Here is a 13,012-nt window from a genome sequence, read left to right as displayed (position 1 = left end):
CAAGAAGAGCAATGCAGAAGGCATCAAAATGTCTTTTTTTTTCAAATTAGACTACAAAGCCATAGTAAAAAACAACAACAGCATGGTACTGGCATCAAAATATATATGAAGACCAATGGAGTAGAAATAGAACATGCCAACACAAACCCTAATACTTATAGTCATTTGATTCTGGATAAAAAAGTGTATTGTGGAACAGACAACCTATTTAACAAATGATGCTAGGAAAATGGAATATCTGTATGCAGAAGAATAAAGTTAGATTTGCAAAAAGTCAAATCAAAATGGATCAAAGACTTAGGAATTATATAAGAAACCATGCAATTGTTAGAAGAAAACATAGGGTCATTGCTCCACCATACAGGTACAGGCACTGATTTCCTGAACAGGACCCTTAAAGTTTAAGAAATAAAAACAAGAATCAGTAAATGGGATATTATTAACCTAAAAAGTTTTTGCATATCAAAGGAAACAACAGAGTGAATAGGGAGCTTACAGAATGGGAAGAAATGTTTGCCAGCCACTATGACAGAGGATTAATATCCAGAATATATAAATAACTCAAAAAGCTTAATGACCCCCCAGAACCCCATTAAGAAATGGGCCAAAAAAAAAACTAAAAAGAAACTTCACAAAAGAAGAAATACAAATGGGCAACAAATATATAAAAAAATGCTCAACATCTCTAGCAATTAGGAAAAGAAAATCAAAACTACATTAAGATTTTATCGAGTATGGTCCTATGTATAAACGTGGCTGTATAGCCAATGTGATCCTGCAATCTGTACATGTGGAAAAATAAGATGAAGATTAAGTACCCCATTTGAATCAAATGTATGATATGCCAAGATTATTGTAATGTTTTGAGCAACAACCAAAAAAAATTAAAAAAAGGATTTTATCGAACCCCAGTCAGAATAGCAATTATGAAGAGAACAAACAATAATAAATGCTGGAGAGGATGTGGGGAAAAAGGTCCACTCATGCATTGCTGGTGGGACTGCAAATTGGTGCAACCACTATGGAAAGCAGTATGGAGATTCCTCAGAAAATTTGGAATGAAACTTCCATTTGACCCAGCTAACCCACCCTTTAGCATATACCCAAATGATTTAAAATCAGCATATTACAGTGACACAGTGACCCTAATATTTATAGCAGCACAACTCACATAACTAAGCTCCTCTCCATGCCCATCACATCTGTTTGAGGTGCATCTTTCTATCTTTTTCTTCCTGGAGGATGATAGTGGGCACCCGTCAGCTACTTAAAAACAGTCAGTGCAGCCACCATACTTCAAGACTCCTGGCCTCAGGGTTCCCAATCACCTGTTCTGTACGGGGCAGACATGTTGGGTCCTACCGAAGCCACTTTCTACTTTTCAGTCCAGGCCTGGAGAGGGATTGCAGATGTACACAGTGTCTCTAGTCCCAGTCTACCTTGGATGTATGGAGATGTGGTAACAGGTCAGGAGCAACTGAGGAATTCTGGCCTTGGCTGCTCTTGGGTGAATACCAAAGGTTCCTTCTACTGACCCCACTCCCAAGTGCCCTCTGGGGTATCTGGAGGGACTGGCACTGGGGGAAAGGGTCAATAACAACTCACCTCTGGATGGGCCATACAACACTCCTCTCCTGCACCCCTCTCCTGCACCCATTCCTCCAGGTGCTTCCCTTGCCTCCTGGATCAGACACTGGCAATTCAGACTGCAGAGCTGAAAGGAAGACTGGGATGATTAGTAAAAAAAGACCCAGGTTCCCGTTGTTTGCCTGGTTAGCCTCCACAAGCCAGTTCAGAATCTCCCCATTACTGTTCCTGTGCTCCTATCTACTCAATGCATTAAAAAAAGCTGCAAGAGGGAGGCATTCTCTTTTAACCAAACCCTTCCTAAAACTCTGGGAAAAGGGCGTTAGACAACCAGTAAATGTTCCCCTTACCCTCTGGAAGTTCCCTTAGTCTGCAGGGCAGAAGAAAATAGGCAAAATAGGTGAAGAAATATACTTTTTTTTCTTTTTTCAAAACCAGGAATTTATAGTGGCAGGGAGGAAAGCAGGAATGCCCTTAGGTCTGTATCCCCCAGGGGTCTCAAGCACTGGGCACACTGGGACCGTAGCACATTGCCACAGGAGGCCAGAAATAAATTTGGCAAAGCCAGGTGATGAGAGATGGGTTTTCTGGAGCATATTGAAGCTCAAATTTAGGGAGACCTCTGCAGGAAAAATGAACAGTTTTCTCCAGCATGGAAGAAAGCAGGTGGGAGCCTCTCTCTCACAGTTTGTAGATTGACCATTAGTCTACATACAAATGATCAGGAAAAGTGCCTCATTCTATGTGTTGTCAGGCCTAACCCCAGTCACTGCCTTGAGAAGGGAAGGACTTAATAACTCATCTACCAAGGAAGAGAAATTGAGGGGACCCTCCCCGCAACTTAAAGCAGATTAGAGCAAATTTAGGGAGAAAAAGTAATTGAAGACAACTTTAAAAGATGGAAAGAACATAAATGTTCTTGGATAGGCATAATAAATATTGCCAAAATGGCCATACTTCAAATTTTGATCAAAATACCAATGATGTTCTTTACATAACTAGAACACTAGAGCACAATTTCCTCTTCTACATGTTCTTATCTTTTCTTTTTATTTTTTTACCTCCAACTTCTACCAATTCCCCTTTCTGTAAGCCTCTGATCAAACCACACTTGATTTAACTTCCTGAACCTGCAAAAAATCTTCCCTTCTGCTCTTATTTTCTTCTCCTTCCACTCATTTCACTTTCTCCCTTTCCCTCTAATTTATTATTTCTCTTCCCAGATTCCTTTGAGACTCAGATGGTCGGGGGCTCTGAGCTGCAATCGGAGGAGGACTCTTCAAGCTTTCTTCAGGTAGCTATGAAAGGATTCCATTTCCTGCGCTTCAAGAATAAATCATGGCTACCATCTCACCATCTCCAGCATTTGGAAGTAGGATCCAGATCTCTGCAGACCCTTCAATTCCAGCCATCATCAACAGGGCACATGTGATCCTCACTGACCCCTGCCCACATTTCACCATGAGTCTTCTTGATGCAGGGAAGTTTTATCTGCAGCTACAAGGCCAGTACTCGATCCCCTCTCTGAGAATTTTCCATTCTGAAATCATGCCCTTCCATTTAAATCTTAGGATAAGAAGCACATAAGAGGGAGAAGAAGATAATGAGTGACATTTTCAGAAGTGGAAAAGATGTGTGTATTTAAGCTGATGCAGGGAGCTGAGCCACCAAGTACTTAGAGGAGTCCTGGTCTGAATAACTTTCCTGTTTTTTATGGTAAGGCCTGAGGCCTGGCTGTCCAGTGGTTCCAGTCCTGGGCATGGCTGTCTGCTTCCTGTGTGGATTCTACCCAAAGCCCGTGTGGGTGATGTGGATGTGGGGTGAGCAGGAGCAGCTGGACATACAGAGGGGTGACATCCTGCCCAATGCTGATGGGACGTGGTATCTCCAAGCAACCCTGGATGTGGCAGCTGGGGAGGCGGCTGGCCTGGCCTGCAGGGTGAAGCACAGCAGCCTAGGAGGGCAGGACCTCGTCCTCTGCTGGGGTGGTAAGAGCTGGGACCAAGCTGGAGATGGAGGGAGGTGGTCCTCTAGTAAACCATGAGGGCCAGCTCCATGGTTTGGGATTTTAGGGATTCCAGGCCCCCAAAAGAAGACAAATATATTAATCCAAGGAATGCAAGAGTTAAAAATGAGGGGTGAGTAGATGCAGGAGGATGTTGTGGGCTACATGAAGAGTTCATCTCTGAAGAGGTATATGAGAAAAAATAGAAAGTTTGGCGAAGTAGAAAAACCGAAGAAGCCCAGGTTAACACAATAAAACAGAGTAGATAAGGTAAAAAAGCAAAATGGGAAATGGATTTGAAATAACCTTATTGGTGCCTGCTTGAATGCACAGAAGATCACAATTTCCTGGGCTTTATTTTCTTGGCAGTGCTAGTGACTCTGGCTCTTCTGACAGGTCTTGCATTTTGATTTAGGAAGCACTGGTAAGTTCTTTGTATCCATCTTACAGTTATTTCCTCCTCCCCAAAGGTCTTATTGTCTTAAACTCTCTCTTACGTTTTCTTTTCCTCCCAACAGCCTTCCTTGATTTTCCTCAGTTCTCACCTCCATCTTATGAAGTTATTTGCTCTGTTCTCATCTGGTTCACTTTGGACACACTGTGAAGTTCCTTGCACTGCTCTCGCTTTGAAGTGAGGACCCAGCTGCCCAGGTGGTCATCTCACATGAATACCACATGGCAATGACGTTTCTTCAATTCTCCTTGTAAAACCTTTGCAATTTATTTTTGCTTCAAGATCATTTGACAATATATGCTCAATTTAATCTAGCAAGATTTAGAGTCTGATCTGGGTTCTGGGACTTTAAATTTTAAATTGAATGGAAAAAATATGGTCCTAGCAAGCTACACCTGGTTAGATATTAATAGATCATCAGGCTAATTTCAGGTGTCACTTCCTCCAAGAGTGCTTCCGTGATTGACAGTGGGAAGCAGTTGAGATCCCCTGTATTTCAATTGTACTTTACTAACTCTAGTCCTCAGTACCTGGCCTCTATAATATTGGTGTATGTTCCTTCCTCCTTTAAATTCTAGAAACTTGAAAGCAAAGTATTTGTCTTTTCAATATTGCATCTCTGATGAAGAGTCTGTCTGGAATATAATGTGTTATCAGTAAAAAAATCTGTGTTGAATTTATGCCAAATGTATAGCCTTTTAAAAGACATGTCTGTGGTAGTTGACAATTTTGATGCTCTTCTGAAAAGTCTTATCACTTGGCCAAAAGACTTCATGCTTTCCCTGGTTCTACAGTTTCTTCTCTGAGCCTCTGAGAAAAAAACACATTTTTTCCCTTACTCCTTTTGCTATTCAAAAATAGAGAACTGTTAGAGTGAAATTGTTGTTCCAAAGATTCTAAACTGAAAAATGGGGCAGGGTGTAGGTGACCTTTGATGGGGTTAGGGTCAAGCAGCAGGATTGTCACAATGGATCTTGGTAGAAATGTAGACTCTGAGGTCTGATCTCAGACTTACTGAACTATAATTTGTGTTTTAGGAAAATCAGAAGGAAATTGACTGGTGCATTAAAACTTGAGAGGCAGCTGATGAAGTTGGTACCTGAAATATTGTACATGTGTCACTGAGCTGAAAGGGATAATAAAAGGAGAGTTAGAGTGTTATTCTGCAGGATTGATGTAGGGTCTATTAGTAACATATATAAAGTTAAATTTTCATTTATTTAGCACAGTTATGTTTTATGAGTAGCCACAAATACTGCATTAGTAAAAAAAATCAACCATGCTTTCTGGGGAAGTAAGTTTCATGTGATCTTCTGTTTGCAACATTTTTGTTAACCATTGAATACATTACTTTATTTTATATGCATTTTATTGAAAAATATTATTTAACATATATTTATAAATAATTCATTATGTGCAGTATTTCTTCATACTAAAAAACACCTGAGAAGAATTTAATAATTCCTGTACCTGAATGTGTGATCATAAATTTCTTTGACTTTCAACCTTGCTAAAATGTTGAATATCATACTTTAAATTATATGTTGTCTTCTCAACAGACTATAAATTTTATTGATTTTTTACAACTTTATCATAGCATTGAAGCTGTTATTGTATAAAGTAGTGTCATCTACTAATTGGGAAAATTTCCCCTTTATATTACCAATTTATCGTTTGTGCATTAGCACTGAACTCACAGTCAACAGCACTACACAAAGCTTATGTAACACACGTATTTCCACTGTGAGGCACATCATATCTTCTTAAGTTTAAGAACATTAGGGGGCACTTCAGCAATATTTTGGGGTCATTTTAATTGACAAAAATGGTAACAAACCACAAAAAATTAGAGAAAATGTGTCTCCAAATAGATGGCAAAAGGGATCCTTGTCCCATAGTGATGGGTGAAATAAGAAGGCAGAACATCAGCTCTTTCGGTTTAGATGGGGAATATATCCTTCATGTCACTCAAGTTTTGCACCACTCTGCACGTATCTGTGATTGACTGAAAAGGCAGTTACAGATAATTTGGAGGTGGCCAATGAATTTCAGGAAATAGACAAATTAGCAAATACAGAAATCTTGACTAAGGGGGATTGACTAATGACCCCTAATAGCCGTGGGAGTCAAGATATTTATGACTAACTTCAATTACTTTAAAATTCATAACTTAATTCAGCAAACAGTTCTTAGCACTGAACGCTCTCCAAGCAAGTAAGATGAATTCTGCTGTAACTGGTAACTCATCACTAAAACCTTGTTTGAGCATTTAGATAGTCTGGCACTCACTGATACAGGGAGAAATCAAATCAGTCTTTAGGTTCTTGCACATACATCTGAGCAGGGTCCCCTGAGAGATGGGAATCTGGGATTTCATCAAATACTCTCTTACGAGGCAGTCATGAGGTATGGCTGCAACCGCAACGTGGAAAGGTTGTTAAGTCTCAGTAAGATGGTTCTCCTTTATTTTCCACACACAAAATTCCTTAGCGTGGTGGAGAAAGGGCAGAAATTCCTGTGGCCCTTAGGGTTAAAGCCAAGGGCCACATCCTGCTCCTCATCTAAAAGAAGTCCCAGGCAGCTTGGAGAAAGGCAAGAACCCTTACATGATCCAACCCCCCAAATCTCAGAAGCAAGTCACTTGCTTAAGAATGAGACTTAACCAGAACAAATGATAGTGCCCCTATTTCTTCTCCCAAGGAGGGCAATGCACATCAGGCAACAAGAGTTGTCTCTCCTGAGCAAATGCTGACACATCACTCATCACCTTGAATGCTCATGGATTAAAGTTTTCAATAAAGACATAGAAGAAAAAATGCATTGGACACTAAGGCCCAACTATATTCTGCCTATAAGAAACTCAGTTATTTTTTATCTTTATGCATTGTAGTTGTACATGTAGTGGAGTTCATTTTGATGTGTTCCTAAGGGCATTTTACATGTTTTTCCTCATTTAATTCCCAATACTATCTTTCCCCCTTCCATCCTCTCCTCCGTCCTCTACTAGTTTTCTTTCTATTTAATTATTTACTTTTCAATTGAGGAATTAAATACATATGTAAACTGCAATGAATTGTGATGTATTTATGAATGCACATAGTGAAAATGTGTCTCTCCTCTATTTTTATTAGAGCATTTTAGTTATGCATAGTAGTTGGGTTCATCCTGACAGGCATGGAATTCAATATCACCTCACAATTCCCCTTTATTCACCCTGTCCACCTCCCCCTATTATCATTCCTCTGCTAAACTTCCTTTCATTCTATTTATTTATTTTTGATTGACTCTTTTTACTTATACATAAAATTTAAATTCCCTGTGACATATTTATATGTCCATAATTAAAAAAAATCATTCAATATTGCCTCCCTCTTTCCATCCCTCCACTCTGCCTCACTCTCCTTCTTCTACAATACTGATCTTTCATTTATCTTCATGATAATATATCCTTCATTCCTCCTTCTTTTATTTTTTCCTAGTTTTCACATTTGATATAAACCATTTGATCTTTGAGATTCTGAGTCTGGCCTCTTTTATTTAGCATTTCCATTCATTTACCAGCAAATGCCATAATTTCATCTTCTTTATGGGTGACGAGAACTCCACTGTATACCATTGTGTACCACTGCATACTACAACTTTTTTTTAAAGAGAGATAGAGAGAGAATTTTTTAATATTCATTTTCCAGTTATCGGTAGCCACAATATCTTTATTTTATTTTTATGTGGTGCTAAGGATCGAACCCAGCATCCTGTGCATGCCAGGCTAATGTGCTACCGCTTGAGCCACATCCCCAGCCCCCAACAGTTTCTTAATAGATTCATCTACTGATAGACATCTGAGTTGATTCCATAATTTAACTATTTCAATCCCATGCCCCTCCCTTCATACCCCCCCTTTTTTTACTAGTCTAATGAACTTCTTATCTTCCCCTCCCTTTTTGTGTGTTAGCATCCACATATCAGAGAGAACATTCTGCCTTTGGTCTTTGGGGACTGGCTTATTTCATTTAGCATGATATTCTCTGGTTCCATCCCTTTACCAGAAAATGCCATGATTTCATTCATTTTTATGGCCAAGCAATATTCCAGGTTGGTTCCATGGTGTAGCTATTGGGAATTGAGCTGCTATAAACATTGATGTGTCTGTGCCAAGTATTAGGCTGATTTTAAATCCTTTAGATATAAATCAAGGGGTGGAATAGCTAGGTCAAATGGTGGTTCCATTCCAAGATTTCTGAGGAATTTCTATATTGTTTTCCAGAGTGGTTGCAACAATTTGCAGTCCCATCAGCAATGTATGAATGAACATCTTTCCCCACATCCTCACCAACATTTAACGTTGCTTATATTCTTGACAAATGCCATTTTGACTGGGGTGAGATGAAATCTCAGTGTAGTTTTGATTTGCATTTTTTTCCAATTGCTAGAGATGTTAAACACTTTTTCATATATTTGTTGACCACTCATATTTCTTCTTCTGTAAAGTGACTGTTCACTTCCTTAGGCCATTTATTAAACTGGAAATGTATATGTACCAAAATGAAATTAGATGCCAATCTCTCACCCTGCAAAAAAACTCAACTCAAAGTAGATCAAGGACTTAGGCATTAGAACAGGAACTCTGTGCCTACTAGAAGAAAAGTAGGCCCAACTCTCCACCATGTCAGCTCAGGAACCAACTCCCTCAATAAGATTTCTAAAGTAGAAGAAGCAAAATCAAGAATCACAGCAAAGGAAACAATGAAGAACATGAACAGAGAACCTACAGGATGTGACAACATCTTTACCACCAGCACCATGGACAGAGGATTAATCTCAAGGATAGATGATGAACTAAAAAAAAATTAACAACAACAACAATAACAAAACCCTAAGTAACCAAATCAATAATTGGCCTATTTGTATTTGTAAAATTTCTTTAATTTGCCTGATGTCTCTAGGTAGTGTTTTGAGAACTATATGGAATAGCTATTGTTAGACTGGACAGACTTATCTTGTTCCTAATGTTAGAGGAGATAATTTTAGATTTTCTCTTGCCTTTCTGACTTCCTGTATATGGTCTGTTTTTTTTTTTTGCCTCTAAGAGAAAATTTCTTGTAGTAAAGGAGCTTCAGATGAGAGCCATGCTGATCTCCTGCATGGAACACCTGCATGGGACGGCAAAGAGCATGTCATCACTCATACCCCAGTGTCCTTTATGTACAAAGACTGGAAAGAACTGAATATTACCTAGTGCACCTTATGGCTCTGACATTCTTTACCAATTACTGTGCTCCCATCTTTTCCCATTCATGTTCGTTTTCACTACGCGGCTTCTCCCTACTTTCCCAATCTCCAATATCTTCATTATCATTCTTCACTTAACTTTTATCTCAGCCCCAAGAGCCTCCTCTCTGTTCTGATCCTCCCTTCTTTCCATTCTTTCTAGCCTCAGCCCTTCCTTCCTGATCCATTTTCCAAACCTAGAACATTAATTTATTACCAATCATTGGAATTCTCTGTGTAAATATAGAAGACACAGTTATGTATTCTGTTTTTGCCAAGATGGCACCCTGCATATCTTAAAAAGAGATATTGTTAAAAAATACCCAGAAATGTAAAATGACATTTTAAACTCTTCTTAAATATAGAGCTACATTTACAATAAAGTTAAGGAAACCCCCTTGGGAGTACAGCAATGAAGAAACATTAAACTAGACATAGGATCTTATACCTGTGCAAACAAGATATTGTTGTGCCTTGGTTCCCAGGGGTTTGGCTTCTGTGGTCCCTTGTTTCCAAAGATAAGGGGTCAGGACTGAGTCAATAAGATAAGAGTTAGAATGGAGTCTCCTGGGAATACAAATGCCAATAAATACAGAAAAAAAGATGCTCAGCATCTTTATCAATAAAGGAAATGTAAATCAAAACTACACTAAAATTTCATCTCATTCCAGTCAGAATGGCAATCATAAAAAAATGCAAATAATAGTAAATGTAGGCCTGGTTGTGGGGACTGCAAATTAGCTTAACCTACTTTGAAATGCAGTATAAATTTTCTTCAAAAACCTAGGAATGGAAACATCATATGACTCTGCTATTCTCCTTTTGGTATATATCCAAAAGATCAATAATCAACATACTATAGTGATGCAGCCACATCAGTGTTTATAGCAGCACAACTCACAATAGCCAAGTTATGAAACCAACTTAGGTGACTGTCAACAGATGAATGGGTAAAGAAAATGTGTAATGTACACACAATGCAATATTACTCAGATATAAATCAGAATAAAACTATGGCATTTGTCAGTGAATAGATCAAGACCATAATGCTAAATGAATTAAGGCAGCCCCAGAAAGTAAGTGAAAGGTCAAATGTTTTCTCTCAGCTGTGCAAACTAGCCAAAAAAAAGGGGATTTCTACCAAAACAGAAAAAAAGATTAGTGACATTGAGGAAGAGCATTGAATGGGAGAGATGGGGAACAAGACAAGGGCAGAACAGTGGAAGCCATCTGATCTAATTTTCCTGTATACATATATGAATATACCACAGTGAATTTCACCTTTATGTATACCCACAAGGCATTAATTCTAAAAAAACTATAACAAATTAGCAGAAAGATCAGTAGAGTAGTGGTAAGGAAAAGAGTAAGAGAGGGAGGGAGATAAAGAAGAAGTACTGGGGGTTGGATTATATAAATTATTTTCCATGCTTTTATAATTATGCCAAACTGAATTGTATTGTTAGATATAACAACAACAACAAAACAATAAAAAAGAAAAAAATTGGAGATTCTTCTATACCCTAACTTCTGTGATGGAATAAAATAGAAAAAGATCAACCTAATTATATAAGGAAGAAAGCTTTTCTATTTATTCATTAAATGTTTGTTGACTTTGTTCTGCTTTTCTCATTCTGGATATTATGAATCACTGACTGAGTTTAAAGTTCACACATGTCTACTTGCATGACCCAGGAATAAAATGTATAATAAATGAAAATAAAATGTGACTCCAAATTGGTAATGCCTCCATGATAGCAGATAGAATTCAAAACAAAGTTGATCAATGGAAACCCCTCAAACAAGTTGGGAAGAATATCCACACAGAAAACCTTTCTTGCATCAGGCCACAGTCCACATTTGGAGGAGAGAAACTGAAATAATCTACTACGTGGAAGCTGTCAGGCAAACAAGTAGTTTATTTCCCTTAAGATGTCACACAGAGGGCATTATATTTGAAAAGCTTAAAGATATAAAGAGAAATAATACAAGAAAAGAAAGGTACATAATTTTTTAAAAAATATTAGGCATGAGTTTAAAGCAAACTCAACCTTAGTTATAATTTTATTGCTATATGTTATGGTTTAGATAGGAGGTGTCCCCCAAAAGTTCACCTGTGAGCCAATGCAAGAAGGTTCAGGGGTTATATGATTGGGTTATAAATCCCTTAACTTGATCAGTGCATTAATCAATCCACTGATCAGGATTAAGTGGGTGTCACCTGTAGGGTAGGTGGGTAATTGGGGGGCATGCCTTTGGGGCATATATTTTGTCTCTGGTGAGTAAAAATTTCATCTCTGCCACCTGATGAGCTGCTTTTCTCTTTCCCACCTTCTGTCTTGATGTCCTTCCCCCTCTCAGGCACAGAGCAATGGGGTTGGCCGTCTGTGGACTGAGGCCTCTGAAACTGTGAGCCCCAAACAAAACTTTTTTCTCTACCCTGTTCTCGTCATATCCTTTGGTCAGAGCAACAGATATGCTGTCTATTACACTATAATTTAAAATCCAAAGGTGGATTAAACAGCATCAAGAGAATTTGATAGTAAAATATTTTAAATTGGAAGGTTTGAGGCTTCTCCAGTACAATACAGAGAAAAAGAGGTTCGAAAATGACAAAGAAGTTGAAAGATGTGAAGATTAGTATGAAATCCAATATAACTGCAACAGGAGTTCAATAAGGAGACAGAACATGTAATGGGAAGAGGAATTGTGATAGAGAATATTCCAGAACATGAATCTTTGGATTTAGGAAAGCCAAAAGTAGCAAAGTAAAATTAATGCTTGTGAAAAATATTCTTCATTTTTTTTACAGTGAAGAAGCAAACTCAAGAGGTATAGGAAGTTCAGAATATAAGCAAAAAATTTAAAACAAAGCTACTTTTTATATATTTGTTATTTCTTCAACATACATTTAATCAATAGAAATTCACACTCCAAAGAGCACATAAGGCCAGTTTTAAAACATGAGAGAAAGTACAGAGAAATGAATGAGTTTAATAAAATATATTTTTATTTAATTTGCACTCTTTTCATGTCTCTGTTCACTGTGAGCAATAGAGTTTTGGCTAAAATAATCAGGTATGGCAAAGGCAGGGAGAACACATACCTCTGAGAATATCTTAAGTGTTTTTAAAAATATTTTAATTTCAGATGGATATTTATTTTATTTATATGTGGTGCAGAAAATCAAATTCAGAGCCTTATACACGATATACAAGTGCTCTACCACTGAGCGACAGCCCTAGTGTTCAAGTGGTTTTTAATTCAGAAATTTATGAAAATATCAGATAGGTTTGTGATTGAATATACCTACTGAACACCACATGCAGTAGCTTCAGAATTCAGGTACTAATATCTCCTAAGTAGAAAACTGACTCAGAGAGGGTTGTGTCCTATATTAGCCAGTTTTCCATCACTATCATGAAATATCAGAGTAAATAACTTTTACAAAAAAAAATTATTTGGCTCACAGTTTTAGAGGTTCCAGTTTACCATCAAGTGAGCCTATCACTTTGGGTCTATGGCAAAGCTGCACATCATGGTGGGAGAACAAAGCAGTGCAAAACTCCTTGCATCACAACCCAGAGAGCAAAGAGGAGGGAAGGAAAAAAATGAGAAAGAGAGAGAGGTCCTACGATCCTCTTCAAGGGCAAGCTGTCAATGACCTAAGGACTTTACCTCCTAGAGGTCCTACCACC

At 38.1% G+C, this 13,012-nt stretch overlaps 1 pseudogene; it reads left to right on the top strand.

Annotated features, from left to right (window-relative positions):
• Nucleotides 1-1,348: 1,348 nt before the first annotated feature.
• Nucleotides 1,349-4,120, top strand: LOC144368718 (T-cell surface glycoprotein CD1a-like; annotated as a pseudogene).
• The last annotated feature ends 8,892 nt before the right edge of the window (nt 4,121-13,012 follow it).

This window comes from Ictidomys tridecemlineatus, chromosome 11 (assembly GCF_052094955.1).
Source record: "Ictidomys tridecemlineatus isolate mIctTri1 chromosome 11, mIctTri1.hap1, whole genome shotgun sequence".
In the NCBI taxonomy this organism is placed as follows: domain Eukaryota; kingdom Metazoa; phylum Chordata; class Mammalia; order Rodentia; family Sciuridae; genus Ictidomys; species Ictidomys tridecemlineatus.
Note: the sequence above shows the minus strand (reverse complement) of the source record. Positions and strands in the feature narration are given on the sequence as shown.